This window comes from Astatotilapia calliptera, chromosome 23 (genome assembly GCF_964374335.1).
Source record: "Astatotilapia calliptera chromosome 23, fAstCal68.1, whole genome shotgun sequence".
Lineage (NCBI taxonomy): Eukaryota > Metazoa > Chordata > Actinopteri > Cichliformes > Cichlidae > Astatotilapia > Astatotilapia calliptera.
In genome coordinates, this window is record NC_137443.1 from 47,959,539 (window position 1) to 47,977,297 (window position 17,759).

Consider the following 17,759-nt stretch of genomic DNA (forward strand, 5'->3'; position numbering starts at 1 on the left):
GATCATTCCAGCCTTGCCATTCGGTCCATTTGACTGACCTTTGTTATTTTATTTTACTTTCACTTGTTACAGACGGGACAGACATGGCTGGGGATAGGAAAGGGAAAAAGAAAGAGAGGGAGGGAAAGAAAAACAGGGGGAAAGGGGACAGTGAGGAAGGGCACGAAAAAAAAAATCACCTGGATTACCTGCTGAGAGAGAACAAAAACCCCAAACAAACAAAAGGAGAGCAACACAATAAACACGACACCACAGCAATAACCTGGGTAACTGTAACTAACAGTAAATGCTAAATATTGAAAGTTATTGTGCAGCACGCAGGACCAACAGCGCACAATGTTGTTGGAGGTAGCAGCCGAGAAAGCTGTAGTTTGTGTCTGTGAGCACTTGTGTGGATCTTGTATTCAAAAGGTTTCTCCATGTAACGATCTGCTAGTGCAGGGGTCAGCGACCTTTAAGACCCAGAGAGCCATTTGGACCCAGTTTCCACGTAAAGAAAGAAAACACTGGGAGCCGCGAATACTTTTTGACATCTAGAATGAAGATAACACTGTATGTATTGTTTTGTACCTTTATGCTTTGTGTGAACAACTAAGGTGTGTTGCTTATGAAATCCATGAAGTGCTACAGAGAAAATTACATTTTATTTATGTAATTAACACATTTTGAACTCTTAAAGAAATATAACCAAAGGAAAGACACCCAGCTGAACTAAAATGATCCAGCAAACAAAAACTGCTGTGAGCCCTCCTTATATCGCCTTTGTGCTTTTGGAGCCTTGACCCGACTTTTAAAAAATAATTAAAAAAAAGCTCGATGCTGCTGAAAGATGCAAAATAGATATTTGCAAAATTCTGCCTAAATATGTATTTTACCTGGTTAATGTGTGTGGCGGGGCGTGGTCTGTAGGGGAGGCGGACGCACCTGAGCTGCACCCGCAACCACGCCTCGCCGCCTTAACGTCTGTGCTGTTGTTGGTATATGTCGGGCTGTGAGCTGCAAAGCTACAGCCGGCTGTGTGCGTACAGCAGCCGTGTGTGAAAAGTGGTCAATAAAGAGAAGCTGAAAAGCGAGTTCATGCAAACATCGTCGGGTCTGCCGTGATATGTTTACAACGGGACTTCTGCTCCTGAACCTCTGCGCACAGCGTCTGCAGGTCGGGGCTGTACGAAGTCACTTTCATCTTTACAGGACTGTAAGCTGTCGTCTGTGAGGCGCGAGCGTGTTTGGTTTAACATAGTTCACGGTGGAGCTGCTGACATAATTGTCGTGTTTCTAATAAAACATCAGTAGTAGTGAGCAAGCTTCTTTATTTTAACGTGGCTCACATCCATGCATGCAAACATAACCTGCCGCTGCTTCTACGACACAGTATATATCACAGTTTGGTTTAGACAGCCCCCTAGTGGTGAAGCTGAACTAACCCACATAACTCCTATCAACACATCCCCTTTTCTTTAGATGTTAACTGCTGAACAACACTGCGCCGATCCCGGCCTTCGATGTATCTGTTGACACTTTTGTTTTTCTTTTTGGATCAAAATACGCCAAAACTGGCTCTGTTGTAAGTGTCTTTTTCAGTTGTTGCCACTCGTTTTCCAGTTCTTTATTCCATCTGAACTCACAGCTATCCGGTTGATCAGTGATGACGCGACGAATCCTACTTCCGGGTCTAAAGTAGTCTGCGTTTACAGTTTTTCTCGATTGGTTTGGCTCATTTCTTGAAACCGAGATGACATTCTCAAAACCATAAGGTCATTTGGCCAAACAGTCTTACAGTTCTGCCCAACATTATAGCTCACTAGCAAAATCAAATATCTTTCCCCAAACTCTTCGTCCATGCTTCAAAAGCAGATTCCTTTCCCATATAAAAGGCCAGTACAGTCAAAATAGCACAGATCCTTCTCAAGTGCCTTGGCACATGTGCATTCATTTAGTGCTTTTGTCAAAATAACCTGGATGGTTTAGCACAACACCATGGATCCCCTGCAAAAGCTCATATCTCTCCCAAAAGAGTTTATCCATGTGTCAAAACTAAATATCCTTCTCATATAAATAGTCAATGCCCCCAAAATGCATTATACCTTTGGCATTGTTTAAGCACTGCAAGTCAAAATGCTTAGACGTTTTGTCACTGAGACACAGGTCTAGCAACAGAATACCACTATGAATAAAACTAAAAGACTTTACAGTAAAATCAGCCTCCAATAAACCACTCATACTCAAGGAAACTGTAAACATTTTCATTCGTACAAAGAAATGTTAACATTAGAGAACATACTGTGAAAAGAAAACATATACAGGATTCTGTAAATGTGAACAGTTATAAACACAAACAAAAAACAAACAAACTCTAGCCTAACATACTGTAAATAAAGTTTCAGAACTATAGTACAGTAATATTTTCAGTGGTCGCCATTGTCACCCTCTCTTTCCTGGCCACCATCCTCATCCCCCTGGCCATCGACGCGCTGCTCTCTGTCAGGCCATAAATTCTCATCCACATCGCAACGGATATTTTCTCTTGCGATGCAGCAAGGGAAGAAACGGCGTGAATGTCTCAACCATCCCCTACATTGATCCCCTGTGATGTCCTCACATGCAGCAGGGCCCTCTGGTCTTGAGCCTGATGCTCATACACCCTCCACCTCCAAGCTGAAAAAAACTCCTCAATTGGATTTAGGAAAGGAGAGTAAGGTGGAAGAAACTCCATTAGCATCCGGGGATGGGTGGTGAACCAGGTTCTGATGCGTGGGCCGCGGTGGAAGTTCACATTATCCCACACAACGACATAATGTGGTAGCTGAGGTCCTTCTTCACCTCTCTCATTTTCTGGGATCAGATCAGTATAAAGGTGGTCCAAAAAATTGAGGAGCTTTTGTGTATTGTAGGGCCCTAAACTGGGAATGTGTGTGGCCACACCTCTTTCTGATATAGCGGCACACATTGTTATATTTGCTCCTCGCTGGCCTGGGACATCCACAGTGGCTCGGTGGCCAATGATGTTACGGCCACGCCTTCGACCTTTGGCCAGGTTGAAGCCAGCTTCATCAATGAACACTAGGATGTGAGGGGTTTCGTTGCCTTCTAATGCCATTATTCTCTACAATAGAATAGAAATAAATCTAATCAGTCAAGTAGAGACAGATACTGCAGGGAGGATCTAAAGTACTGTAAAAACAGGGAGTGGAAAACTGAAGACAATTTCTAGGCAAAATGCTCTAGTCACACAAAGCTGGATTGTGAAGGTAAAAAGGATAACGCAAAACAAAAAAACAGTGGTAACCATGTCTTACTGTAATAGTGTTACAATGATAGACAACCAGTAGTTGACTTACATGCACATACTGGTACCGCAGCCCTTTCACTCTGTCAGAGTTTCTCTCAAATGGTACCCTGTAAATCTGTTTCATGGTCATCTGATGTTTCTGCAGTACCCGGTCTATTGTGGAGATGCTGATAGAGTTTATATTTTGGAACATTACATTGTCTAGCAGGATTGCATTACGAATCTGTCTCAGTGTGATGGCAGTATTTGCAATGACCATGTTGCATATTTCTCGTTCTTGTTGTTCATTTAGAAGTTTTCTTCTGCCACCCACTTGAGGCTGTCGTCCAATCCTAGACATACAAGTCAAAGGTCAACACTGTGAATTTGTTACAAAATGAGTTACCAATGTAATTGTACTGCTGTTTTATGGTACTAAAAGTGTGATGCACTGCACAGTGACTGGAATACTATTCACAGTATTTTCTCCATTTTTTTCTTTGTCATTTTTATAGTATCATATAACATGACATGAAGATATTACAGTACTCTAGGCCTACACACACACCAACACTGAATAGTTCAATAGCATAGTTCTGTACCTGTTTTCCCTGCGAAAGGTTTGGATGATGGAGGAGACTGTAGACCGAGGCACATTAGGCTGCACTCGGCGACCTGCCTCTGCCATTGTGAGGCGATGGTTTATAACGTGGTCAATAAGGGTGGCCCGGATTTCATCTGGGACATCATGGTGCCTCCGTGCTCCTCGGCCTCTTCCCCCTATTCCTCCACGCATTCTCACTCCTCCTCTTCCTCTTCTTCTTCTTCTTCCTCGAGCAGGAAGTTGCTGTTGTACTTGGCGAGGTGCTTCCATGTTCACACTGCAAATGAAACTGGCCCCGGGCCAAGCTCTGTCTATATACTTTTGGCAGCAGTCATAATCATAGACAACACCTGTCAGGTATCTAAACAACCTGTTTGATTGGTCATCTGAGATGTGGGAAACTGCTCCTTCGTTAGTTCTAATTTCACCTGATTGATTGTCAAGTACTGTCATAACTTTATCAAATGTTCCAAGACATACTTTCATGGTATTATATCTTTGACTAATTTTGACAGTTGAACAGACAATTGTGCATATGATGACTTACACAATGAAACCATGCTGATATGTTTTGGAGTGAGTAACCATTTCACTGAAAAATCAACTAATCAGTTTAGATCGCCAAGATCTATTTATTTGGAAAATGTGCTAAATGTGGGCTCATTGTGCTAACTGTAGCTACTTGTACATAATCATTTGAAAAGAAGCACAGAGTCACTTGAGACATGTACTAAAGCATTTGCAATTTGATAAAACCAATGAAAAATGACATTCTGTTGTGAACAATTGCAAGGTGGTTTGGAGATTTGTCCATGTTATTTTGAGAATGTCATCTCGGTTTCAAGAAATGAGCCAAACCAATCGAGAAAAACTGTAATATGGCTTTTGTGTTGTTAACATGTTTAATGTTTTGTATTTTCTTCTATTTGATCTCAAAAAGCTCCTAAAACAGTCAGTGATCCCTGTTGACCTCCCTCGGCTTTTATTACCGCTAATCATTTATTTAAGCTCAGTTTTTAAAACCTTAGGATGTAACTACAGCCCAGCCCATGCAGCAGTATATGAATGACTAACCTCGTATTGTGGATGGATTATCTCAGTTGTTCTCCTGGCTGAAGTTTGGTCCTTTTACAGCATCCTGCCATGCGATTACATTTGTTCCTGACCACCGAGAACACTCACGGTAACTTTTATCGAGTGGAAAAAAAGTTAGCTTGTTTATATTATGCTAACATAGCTGTGTCGCTAGCGGTCACGTAGCACATCATTATATACCAGCTAGCCCAACTTCAGTAACCCTACAAACGTCACTGCTGTTTAGTTTTCTGTCTGCATTTATGCTGGAAGTGATAACAGAGCTGTACGTTTGAATTTGTTTCCAAAGCCCCGCAGTCAGGACATGCTATATTGTATTTAGATAGAAGCTAGCGAGCTAACTCCCTGCTAACTTTTAACTCCGTTAAATGTCATAAATTCCGTTTTCATGGATGCCTGGATGTTAAACTCAATTGTTACACCTGGTAGAGCAGAACGCTGATCATTTTATTAAAGATGAAAGACTTTAGACAGTTTTTCAACTCTCAGTAATGCCATAGTGATCGTTTGATATATGGACCTGCAGCAGAGTTTAGGCCCAGACATGGCTAGTGACGTCAGACTGAACAATCGGATTGTGTAGAAGCTGTCTCAGTTGCACTGTTTTGGCTGCCAGGCTTGGGATGAATTTTCCAATAAAGTTAACCATTCCTAGGATTCTCAACACACCTTTTTTATCTTCAGGACATGGCATTTCCAGTATATCTCGTAGTTTTTCCTTGTCCGGCTCGATGCCTTCGGCTGTCAGCTTGTCACCGAGAAATAATCCCGTCCACACATAAAGGAAGAAATGAAGGAAAACGCTGCTATGAACATGCCAAAGCAGCAGGTGGCGCTAGATTCCTAACCGTGTAGAAATGTTGGCCAATCAGAAGTCTAGAAGCCTCGGTGGGAAAAAGTAAACAAAGCTGGGGCATAGAAGCAGAACCGAGTCGTATGTGTGGAGGGACAGTAACTGTGTGTATATGTAAGCATTTAAACACTGCAGAGAGTAGAATTAACAGTATTGTAGAAATTCATTTCACCGAAACAATAACGTGGCGCACAGTGTGACGCATGCACCAGTTTATTGTATTTCCAGTGCACGCTACTCTGTTTTTTGTCAGACTTGAAATAGCCGAAATACCTTCACACTACGGAACTTCTATGGCTCTTCCGTTCGACAATCTCTCCGGCGTTGGAACCATCATCTGTTTTCTCTTCGGTCACGCTCGGTTGATTTTTCTAGTCGGCACACTCATTTCCTCCATTACCCGCTGGCTGCTTCCCAAACAAACACACGTGCGGCTTGGCACTTGTGCTGTACGTAACAAGTCACGCGACGTGACGCTGCGGCTGTGATTGGTTCGGCTCTGCGCTACTTAATTTGGATTGGCTGACCTTTTTTTTTTTTTTTTTTTTTTTGAGGACAAGAGCGGCGAGGTCTATCGCGATAGCTTAATTTCTCTATCGAGTAAAAGTTATATCGCGATACATATCGTTATCGTTCTATCGCCCAGCTCTACGTTTCACTCTTTCCAAAACCTTTAGAATAGAATAGAATAGAATAGAATAGCCTTTATTGTCATTGTACAGAGTACAACGAAATTGGAGTGCCACTCCCTTGGTGCAAGTTTCAATAATAAATATAAATGTAAAATATAAAAAGTACAAAAAAAACAATCGTAAGTACTCAAACAATAGTATGTACAATATATACAGGATAGCAGCATTAATATAATGACAGTGACGGTATGGAATAGGTTCAGTTGTTTTTGTGCTTATTTACTACGGTGATAGCTCTGGGAAAGAAGCTATCCCTGAATCTGTTTGTCCTGGTTTTATGTGACCTGTACCGTCGGCCTGACGGTAATAGTTCAAACAGTTGGTTGCTGGGGTGAGAGTGGTCCTTGATGATATTGCCAGCTCTGCTGAGGTACCGAGAGTTTGCAGTGACCTCCAGGCTGGGCAGAGAGCAGCCAGTGATCTTCTGGGCTGTGTTGATGACCCTCTGCAGTACTTTCCTGTCTGCAGCTGAGCACCCTGCATACCATGTTGTTATGCCGTACGTTAGGATGCTCTCTATGGTGGCTCTGTAAAATGTCACCAGCAGCCTCTCCTCCAGGTTGTTCCTCCTGAGCACTCTCAGAAAGTGGAGACGCTGCTGGGCCTTTTTAACCACCGCTGTAGTATTTGCAGTCCAGGAGAGGTCATCAGATATCTGCACGCCCAGAAACCTCATGGACTGTACCCTCTCCACACAGCTCCCGTGAATGTAAAGTGGGGCCGGGTCTGCTCTGCCCTTCCTGAAGTCCAAGATAAGTTCTTTAGTTTTCGTGGTGTTCAGTTGGAGGTTGTTAACTGAACACCACTCAGTCAGTCTGTTGACCTCATCTCTGTAGTCCGACTCCTCCCCCCTTGAGATGAGTCCAACCACTGTGGTGTCATCCGCGAACTTTATGATGGTGTTTGAGAGATGGGTAGGGGAGCAGTCGGATGTGTAGAGCGTAAACAGGAGGGGACTCAAAACACATCCTTGTGTCTCTCATTGTGCTGCTGTAGTGTGGATCCCCACAAAATGATGTCGTCCATATAAACTCTGACTCCCTCGATTCCTTCGATCATATGCTCCATGGTCCTGTGGAATATCTCAGGAGCTGAAGAAATTTCAAAAGGCATTCTCAAGAAGCAGTAACGCCCAAATGGCGTGTTGAACGTGCAGTATTTTGTACTGTCCTCGTGAAGCTTGAGTTGCCAAAATCCTTGAGACGCATCTAGTTTGCTAAAACATTTTGCACCACCCATTTCACTTGTTATTTCTTCTCTTGTAGGTATCTGGTAATGCTCTCTTTGTATGTTAGCATTTAAGTCTTTCGGATCCATGCAGACTCTAAGAGCGCCGTTTGGTTTTTTAATGCACACCATGGAGTTAACCCATTCAGTAGGTTCTTCAACTTTTCTTATTACTTCCAGTGCCTCCATCCGCTCTAGTTCCTCTTTGAGCTTGTCTTTAAGAGCAGCTGGAACACGTCGAGGTGCATGAACCACAGGCTGAGCTCCTTCTTTCAGCTTTATCTTGTAGGTGAAGGGTAACATTGTCTGAATTTCTACGAACATTATTGCTAAGGATTGTCTTATTGCATTGGAGTCACACTGGGTTAAATATGTACACTTGGGTTTTAAGGGGTATTTATTATTTTCTTCTTTTTTTGGGGTTGTATGGAAGCCCCAAACGCAATTTCATTGTTCTTGACAATGACAATAAATAAATAAATACTAAATACTAACACTCCAAACCCCTTGAATATGTCTGGGTACAGATCCACTATTTCTTTCACACTTTTGGGCTCAGAGCTGTTTATACTGTATACTAGAGCAGGGCGATATGGCCAAAAATATTTATCACGATATATATTTGAAAATTTGCGATAACGATATAACCGACGATATAATTGATGCGAGACAAAATACAACTCCACAACATTACTAGCGCAAAAAGACAACCTTCCATTTATTTTCACTTAAACAAGAAGCTGGTTTTTATGTACATTAAAGCTTTATAAAAATGTAACAGTGCAAATGCAAATTCCTTGCTGAAAGTTTAACCAAAAGGCATTTCCAGTAGAAATGGGCTGACATATCCTGAGCATAACCATGTATAATATCCACTGAAGTTAAAAAGAGGTGCTTTGCAACATTAAACTGCAGTGTGCAGTACGCATTTTTCGGACCATAAGGTGCACGGGATTATAAGGCACATTAAGCGAAACAAAGCAGTCAGATAAATCAAACTTTATTAAACTCATTCTTCTTGCTTCCTCCACTTCTGTACCATTGATTCATTAATGTTGAATTCTCTGGCAGCTGTTCTATTCCCATGTTGTTGCAGTATATTAATGACTAACCTCGTATTGTGGATGGATTATCTCAGTTGTTCTCCTGACTGAAGTTTGGTCCGTTTACAGCATCCTGCCATGCGATTGCATTTGTCTCTAACCATGAAGAACCTTCACGTTAACTTTTATAAGTGGAAAAGTGTTAGTGTTCGTCCTCCAGCTTCACTGTTTATGTTATGCTAACATAGCTGTGTCGCTAGCGATCACGTAGCACATCATTATATACCAGCTAGCCCAACTTCAGTAACCCTACAAACGTCACTGCTGTTTAGTTTTCTGTCTTCATTTATGTTGGAAGTGATAGCAGAGCTGTACGTTTGATTTTTTTCAGAAATCTCTCAGTCAGAACATGCTATATCATGCTTAGGTAACTAGCGAAACTAGCGAGCTAACTTCCGCTAGCTTCCTGCTAACTTCTAACTCCGTTAAATGTAATAACTTTTGTTTTCATGGATGCCTGGAAGTTAAACTTCATAGTTACACCTGGTAAAGCAGCAATGCTGATCGTTTTATTAAAGATGAAAGAATTTAGACAGTTTTTAACTCTAAGTGATGCTGCAGTGTTGTTTGACCTGAAGCATACGGAGTTTAGGACCCAGATTACTCCCAGATTTAAGAGCATCTTAGTCCGACAAATATGACAATAACAACGGCCGCTTGCATGTTCTGCAAAAAAATGTACTTTGTTGTGTATCTGATGGACAAACACCAAACCAGTTCCACATCACGGAAGTTGCACCATTTTTACAAACCAATTCTGGTTCATCTGTTTCACTCAACAATCGGCCATGTGCGTATGAAAACAAAGGCACTGCGCATGCGCGTTTTACTCCCATTCTATCGCGATATTTCATTTTCCTATCGTTGCCTAACATTATACCGGTATTACCGTGAACGGTATAATATGGCCCAGCCCTACTGTATACCCGTCTGACTAGGCCGAGTCTCTCACATGCTTTATCTCTCAACAGAGATTCATGTCCCTCTGGCACAATGATAAACATCAGACTGTGATATTTTTCTTTTACTTGTACCCTGAGCCTGCATTTACCTTTGGTTTTGATTGGTTCTCCATTATATGCTTGGAGTAAACTGTTATTTTGGAATATGTGTGGTTTCGTTTTCATCGCTTTCACATCCAGCTCATTCACCAGATTAGCCTTGGCTCCTGTGTCCAGTTTGAAGGTTACCAGGGCTCCATTCACTGGTAACATCTCTGTCCATTTGTCCTGCTTCACTGTACTGACTGCAGGTTGGTCCATGGGTGTATCGTGCTGCATTACCATTCCCACAAAAAACTGAGAGCAGTTTCTTCTACTGTTTAATATCAGTTTAATATCACTGAAATTAATATTTCAGTGAACATGCAAATTGCCCACAGTTTATCACAACTTACTTAGCTGCCTCGTGTCGAGTCGAAAAATTCGCTGCAGGACCGTGAGTTGAAAGATACATTTACTACGACTCCCAAGATGCATTGCAGTAAAAACCATCCAATCGCCTTGCTTAAGACCTGTTGACGTGTCGCTAAAGGCGCGCTGTAGATAAATATTGCAATTTGTAAAAAATAAAATGAAATAAAAAAATTAAATTTGCAATTTGTAATTACATAATTAAACACTGGGCCAGTTTATTTTCGTATTATCGCTGGTTATTATTTTAGAGTAAATAAAGGAATAACGGGTAGCACCAAGCTGTTGTTATCTTCATTTCCATAGCAACGGCGGTTGAGGATTATTGGTAGTGTGCAGTTACGGGATTAGTGCGCCGTCTGCGTAAATTGGTCTGATTGGTTGGAGCCGAGCGCATCCAAAACTAACAGGAGTGGTGAATGAATCTATAAATGTGTTTTACGTGTGAAATGAAAATAATAAACCTAACAAAGGATTATGTACGTTAAATCTGCGCACTTTCAGATTGTGAATCAGTTTGGAAAACACTGTGTGATGGCCACAACATGAAGCGATTTTATTGTTGAATTATCAGTGATACTTTCACGTGTTTTTGTTGAGAAATGTTAACGATGTCATTAGAAGAAAGCATTAAATTAGGGTGAAAAACCCGTTCGCGGAGAGGGTCCCCGGTTCTCCAGTTAGATTGTGCTTCACGGCGTCATGTTTCGCCGTGACGGGGTTATTATTGGAGTAAATGGATGGCTAGAGCCTCTGCTCAAAGCGTCTCTGATCGCCACGAGTGGGTTCATATTGGAATGAATTGACAACCCACAGCGTCGCATAAAAACGTGGAAGGGTACCTTTAGCGTCAGCATGAGAGGTTAAGGGACATGACAAATCGTCAGTATTTTACGCGTCGGGAGTGAGAACGGGATTTGCAGCTGTTTGATCTTCCTTTTAGATGATAGTCTGTGGTCCCAGGACGCCTGTATACCTGCATCTCTACCAACTTGCATTGCAGTTTCTGTGCGCTCCAGCCTCTTCTGTTCCATGTGAGGATTTTCTCTAAGGCAGGAGAAATGACCTCCTAGAAAAGAAACAGACTCGGCCATCGCACAGAGGAACACATTCCCTTCTTCAATAAAAACCAAACAGGGTAACCTTTAATGCATCATGTTTTTACTTTACAAGTTCATTAGCATTTTCCCTTTCCAGTTCCCAATCAATTCTACCCCCACGTCATTATCCCATAATTTTGTCACCCACTAAAAATACATGATCAAAGCAACACAAGGGTAGCCCAATATCAGACAGAGTTATCAACTCCACTCTGTAGAGTGGGCAGTAATCACGAAGCACTTTAATTTGTAGATTCAAGCTGTTCTTTATATTTGTCACCAACAGATGTCACTATTTTAACATATTGTAACGTTCCTATAACCTCTCAAGCACCAGATGTTTTGTTCTCACCACAGTTTATTGAGGAGGTACAGAAAGATGGGCCGTTAATCCTGAGGAGTCGTCTGGTACAACTCACTCTCCTGCTCCAGAACAATAACAGACTCCTGCTCCCCTTCCCGCACACACTCAAGGACTTTTCCTGCAGCACAACCAGAACATGTCTTGAATTTAATGCATCTGGAAAACAAATGCACAGAAATCAATTATTTTACTACAATAATTAAATGGATACAACATCAGAACAACTGTGAACAACAGTTTCTGTCATGGTTCTGGGTCCTTTTATCTCTCTCTCTCTCTCTCTCTATATATATATATATATATATATATATATGACGACAAGTGGGCTACTGGAACAAGAAGGCATCGGTGGTTAAGAGATGAAAACAGGGCGTTGTTGGAATGCTACTACGCAAGTAACCCTGGCGGAAGGGGCTACATGAATAGGATGACGGACCTATGGATTCTTCGATACCCAACATCCACAATGACGGCGAAACAACTAGTAGCTCAGTGTTCCAACATTCGAAAGAAGGGACTGCTCTCACAGCTAGAGATTGACGAGGTACAACACAAATGCTACGGCAAGGAGGAGTCAGGACGCCAGGTCAAGGGGGAGATATCATCACCCCCACCCGAGATTGGGCACATAGCCCCAAGTGCGATAGGAGAAGGATCGTTGAGTGCGAGAGGAGCTGACCTGAAAAATAGGATCATGGCCAAGCTTGAAACCTGGATCCCCCGTAGCCAGTTATCAAGATTACGTGAAGTACCCTCAGAAGGTCTGCTAGATGATGTTAATGCAGCACTACGGGCAATACCTACAACCACGATTACCGACACTAACAAGCTGATCTACAATACGGCAGCAGTGATCAGTGAGATGCTTGGCTACAAGTTGAACAGCCACAAGGGGCAGTACCCTCCATGGAGAAGGAGGCTAGAGGGCAAGATCAAAGTAGCACGGAGGGAGGTTAGCCAACTAACGGAGTTGCAGAAAGGTGCGACAAATAAGGTGCCTAAGAAATACAGCAAGCTGTCCATACCTGAGGCCTTGGAAACTGCCAAGCAAAGACTCACAGCCTTGGCCAGCCGCTTGAGGAGGTACACCAGAGAGATAGAAGGCAGGAGAATAAACCAGCTGTTCTCCACAGAACCAGCAAAGGTGTACTCTCAGTGGCAAGGGAACAATAAGAGAACAGCACCACCAAGGCTGGAGACAGAGCAATACTGGAAGAGCATATGGGAGAAGGATGCAACCCATAACGGCAATGCTCAGTGGCTAGAGGATCTGAGGGCAGACCACAGCGACCTCCCTGAACAGGGTCCAGTAACCATCACAGTGGCAGATATCCAAGAAAGGGTCTCCAGTATGAAGAGTTGGACAGCACCAGGGCCCGACATGGTTCACGCCTACTGGCTGAAGAAGCTGACTGCACTCCACGAGCGTCTGGCAGCACAAATGAACCAGCTGCTAGTTAACGAGAGACACCCGGAATGGCTAACCGAAGGCCGGACGGTCCTGATCCCCAAGGACCCCAAGAAGGGACCGGTCCCATCTTATAAACTGCACATTTGCATAAGGCTGGAAACCTGCAGTCAGCTGAGACTGAGGACGTCACCTGGATGAGTGACGATATGAACAGAATCAACCTCTGCAGATTTACTATAAATGCACATTTAGACACTTTGTCTTGCACTAAGATTTGCACGTGTTCATTTTAAAGGCTTCGGTTCATTGGTTCCTGTATCTTACCCTAATTAAAAATCGAATCTAATTCGACTAAATCCACTGAGCTAGAGCAATGAAAAAAATGCCGTTTTGGAACATAGAAGACATTTACACTTGGACCAACACAAGAAAGAAAACCTGCTCGGCCTCTGTGCTGTCAGACTGATCGGGTTAAAGCTGTTGATATTATTATAACTACATGCAACATTAATATTAATGTCATTGCAACAGTCAGGTCATCAGAGCTCAAATACAGGCATGCAGCCTGGTGCCAGATGTTTTTTACAGACGTCATTTAGTGTACGGATTTAGATTTTGGTACATGGTCATTTGGAGCTTTTTACGTCCAATCAGATGTCCCCATCTGATGATTTGAGCTCTCTGCTGAAGACTGAATTTAAAGACACTTCTGACTCACTAAAGCCAACCAGTCCATGTGTCACGGACACGCAGGACACTCCCACAGAAACTGTGAGCGTTCCTCAGCAGAGTTCCTGACCTGCTGCCCCCTGCTGTGACCCTGTGAGTCATGCTTGGTTTATTCCAGCGGCTTTACTCACTAACATGACTCGTTTACTGGATTTCTCAATGGCACCACACTCAAACTGTTTCTGTTTTAATAGCAAATTTTAAAGATGATTTCATGCCACTGATTATACTTTTCAACATTTTGGGTAATGTGGGACAATTATGAACAAATTATAAATTACATACATATACAGATGTACACATACGAGTCCTGCTAACAGATGCTGGAGCGTCTGAAGCTGGGAATCACTCAGGGTGTGAAGATCGATACTTCACCTGACAAGACGATTTGTGGAAACCATCTTTGTTTGGCTGTATTTTCCTAACTATACTCAAATAAAACTCAGAGTACCAGTAACCAGTGATGGTGTAAGAGGGACTGGTGTGTCTGATTTACTGTGTTGCATGTTAGATAAATAAGGACATTGTGTCCTACGCAGCTGTGTTATTTCTGCTGCTGAACAGCTTCAGTAATGGACACAACAGTGGATGTTCATGTGCAAACACCAGACAATTAAATGTAAGTGTAGAAGGCTGAGACATAGACGTATACTAACTAGGCTGCTTTAGGAACACATGTTAGGCAGGAATGACATTTGAGGACAGCTACAGTCCGGCAGGGATGAAAGGATAACAACAGTCAAATTACAGGTGAGCAGAAATGAACCTGTAGATTGACATTCTGTGTTCTGGGAAATAACAATTCAAGAATTAATAATAATAAATACATAAATAATAAAGATAAATCAACACGGTGTATTTGGACTGATTCTTATACAGCGCTTTTCACTTGGAGTGAAATTGTGTGTTTGCGTTGTTTCTTTGCAGAGTGGTAGCTCATTAACATGATGTTGTAATCTTCTGTAGTCGGCTTTCATTAAAATGGAATATCCAGTGTTTGTGTAACGTCTCAGCAGACTATAAATTCCTGAGTGAAGCGCTCAGTCTAGTGAAGCTGTACCTTTGCTAAAGGAAACATCATCAGGTAATTCTTCACTTTCTAAATCGAAATGTCCTTTTTAACTGTTCTTTGGTGCAAGCGTGTGATCACAGAGACATGTGGGCTGTTCGTGGTGAGGGTTTGGCAGCATCAGCAGCAGGAGGACTGGGAAAGGACTGGGAAAGGACGACACAGACAGAGACGCCTGGACATGGGAACAAAAATAAGACACAATAAGAAATGAAGGATTTCTGTGTTTGAAGAAAGGGAAAAAGCTGATGTTTTCTCAGAGCCTTGTTTTTGATTCACACTCAGCAGCATTTGGTCATATGAGTGAGTATATTGTAATCCAAGTAATCTTTGCAGAGACCAACTCTCCTGCAAGAGAAGAAAATGAAAGCCTTTGCACTTGCTGTCATCCTCCTCATGATCTTCATCAGCAGTGGTAAGTTAGATTTACAGATTGCTTTTGTTCTGTTCAGTTCAAAGTCGGAGGAGTTGTATATTTACTTTACTGTATAAAGCACATCGAGGCAACTGTTGCGCTATAAAAAAAGAAAAGAAATTTTAACTTAACTAAAACTGCAAAATGTGACTGAAAACGAGCCAGTGCCACCAATCTTCTGTTAGGGGCAGTAACACTGAAGAGCTGGACTTCAACATGTTTCTCTTCTGTTTTTAATTCAGTAGATTTGCCATCAGTGTTCACTAATATTAAACAGTCATATTCATGTGTATATCTCTGTCTTTGTCTTCTGTCAGAGGCTCTGCGGTGTAACCGCTGCGTTCCAATAACAGCTGGTGGCAGCTGCACCAACACAGTGGAGACCTGCCAGAGACCTGATGAGGTCTGTGCCCTTGTCATCAGCACATTTCCCAGTAAGTATGGTTACACACACACACACACACACACACACACACACACACACACACACACACACACACACACACACACACACACTATTGTTATTTCATGTTATTTTTGATGATGGTGTTTCTTTGAATTCAAATCTGTACAGTCTGAGTTTTCACTTTGCTCTTTTGCAGGATACTCGTACTTCAAAAGATGCATGAGGAGAGCTGATGCCTTTGCTTTGAAGTCCATTTCCAGCTATAACGTCTTCACATGTACTGATGATCGGTGCAACTGATGAGGGAAACTTCTGCATGAAGATGTCACAATGATATCAGAAGACATGGAGTCACTTTTAACCACTGTTTTATTTTCTTTTGACTGTCTGGCCTTTCATTTCAATAAAAAGGATTGAAAGGATAACAAAAGGATAATTGTGTGTGTAAGGACTGTTTTTTATTTTTGCCTGTCCTGTTTGGTTCTTTCGCCGTCAGAATTATTATCTGAAGGCCAAAAAAGATGCTCAACAGATTCACTTTACCAACTGGATCATCCCAGCCTTGCCATTCGGTCCATTTGACTGACCTTTGTTATTTTATTTTACTTTCACTTGTTACAGACGGGACAGACATGGCTGGGGATAGGAAAGGGAAAAAGAAAGAGAGGGAGGGAAAGAAAAACAGGGGGAAAGGGGACAGTGAGGAAGGGCACGAAAAAAAAAATCACCTGGATCACCTGCTGAGAGAGAACAAAAACCCCAAACAAACAAAAGGAGAGCAACACAATAAACACGACACCACAGCAATAACCTGGGTAACTGTAACTAACAGTAAATGCTAAATATTGAAAGTTATTGTGCAGCACGCAGGACCAACAGCGCACAATGTTGTTGGAGGTAGCAGCCGAGAAAGCTGTAGTTTGTGTCTGTGAGCACCTGTGTGGATCTTGTATTCAAAAGGTTTCTCCATGTAACGATCTGCTAGTGCAGGGGTCAGCGACCTTTAAGACCCAGAGAGCCATTTGGAGCCAGTTTCCACGCAAAAGAAAACACTGGGAGCCGCGAATACTTTTTGACATCTAGAATGAAGATAACACTGTATATATTGTTTTGTACCTTTATGCTTTGTGTGAACAACTAAGGTGTGTTGCTTATGAAATCCATGAAGTGCTACAGAGAAAATTACATTTTATTTATGTAATTAACACATTTTGAACTCTTAAAGAAATATAACCAAAGGAAAGACACCCAGCTGAACTAAAATGATCCAGCAGACAAAAACTGTTGTGAGCCCTCCTTATATCGCCTTTGTGCTTTTGGAGCCTTGACCCGACTTTTAAAAAATAATTGGAAAAAAGCTCGATGCTGCTGAAAGATGCAAAATAGATATTTGCAAAATTCTGCCCAAATATGTATTTTACCTGGTTAATGTGTGTGGCGGGGCGTGGTCTGTAGGGGAGGCGGACGCACCTGAGCTGCACCCGCAATCACGCCTCGCCGCCTTAACGTCTGTTCTGTTGTGTTGGTGTGTGTCGGGCTGTGAGCTGCAAAGCTACAGCCGGCTGTGTGCGTACAGCAGCCGTGTGTGAAAAGTGGTCAATAAAGAGAAGCTGAAAAGCGAGTTCATGCAAACATCGTCGGGTCTGCCGTGATATGTTTACAACGGGACTTCTGCTCCTGAACCTCTGCGCACAGCGTCTGCAGGTCGGGGCTGTACGAAGTCACTTTCATCTTTACAGGACTGTAAGCTGTCGTCTGTGAGGCGCGAGCGTGTTTGTTTTTAACATAGTTCACGGTGGAGAACAGCTGCTGACATAATGTGGATCCAAAGATCCATAACTGACCTACCTGGGGCTGAAAGTCTCGATAAATGCACGGCGTTTCGGCGGCTACACCGGCTTCCACGAGTGTGACGCTTATTTTGAGCGATGAACAAATAATATAATATATTTTCATTTTTATATTTCAATATCACAATAATCTTCCAATTTAGAACTACAAGTTAAAAAAG

General features: G+C 42.3%; 1 long non-coding RNA gene across 1 annotated transcript; it reads left to right on the forward strand.

Moving 5' to 3' along the window:
- Positions 1–14,785: 14,785 nt before the first annotated feature.
- LOC145424473 (uncharacterized) lies at positions 14,786–16,184 on the forward strand. The gene is made up of 4 exons (XR_013905555.1): positions 14,786–14,942; positions 15,264–15,342; positions 15,660–15,776; positions 15,945–16,184. It is a non-coding gene; the product is annotated as an uncharacterized LOC145424473 (long non-coding RNA).
- The last annotated feature ends 1,575 nt before the right edge of the window (positions 16,185–17,759 follow it).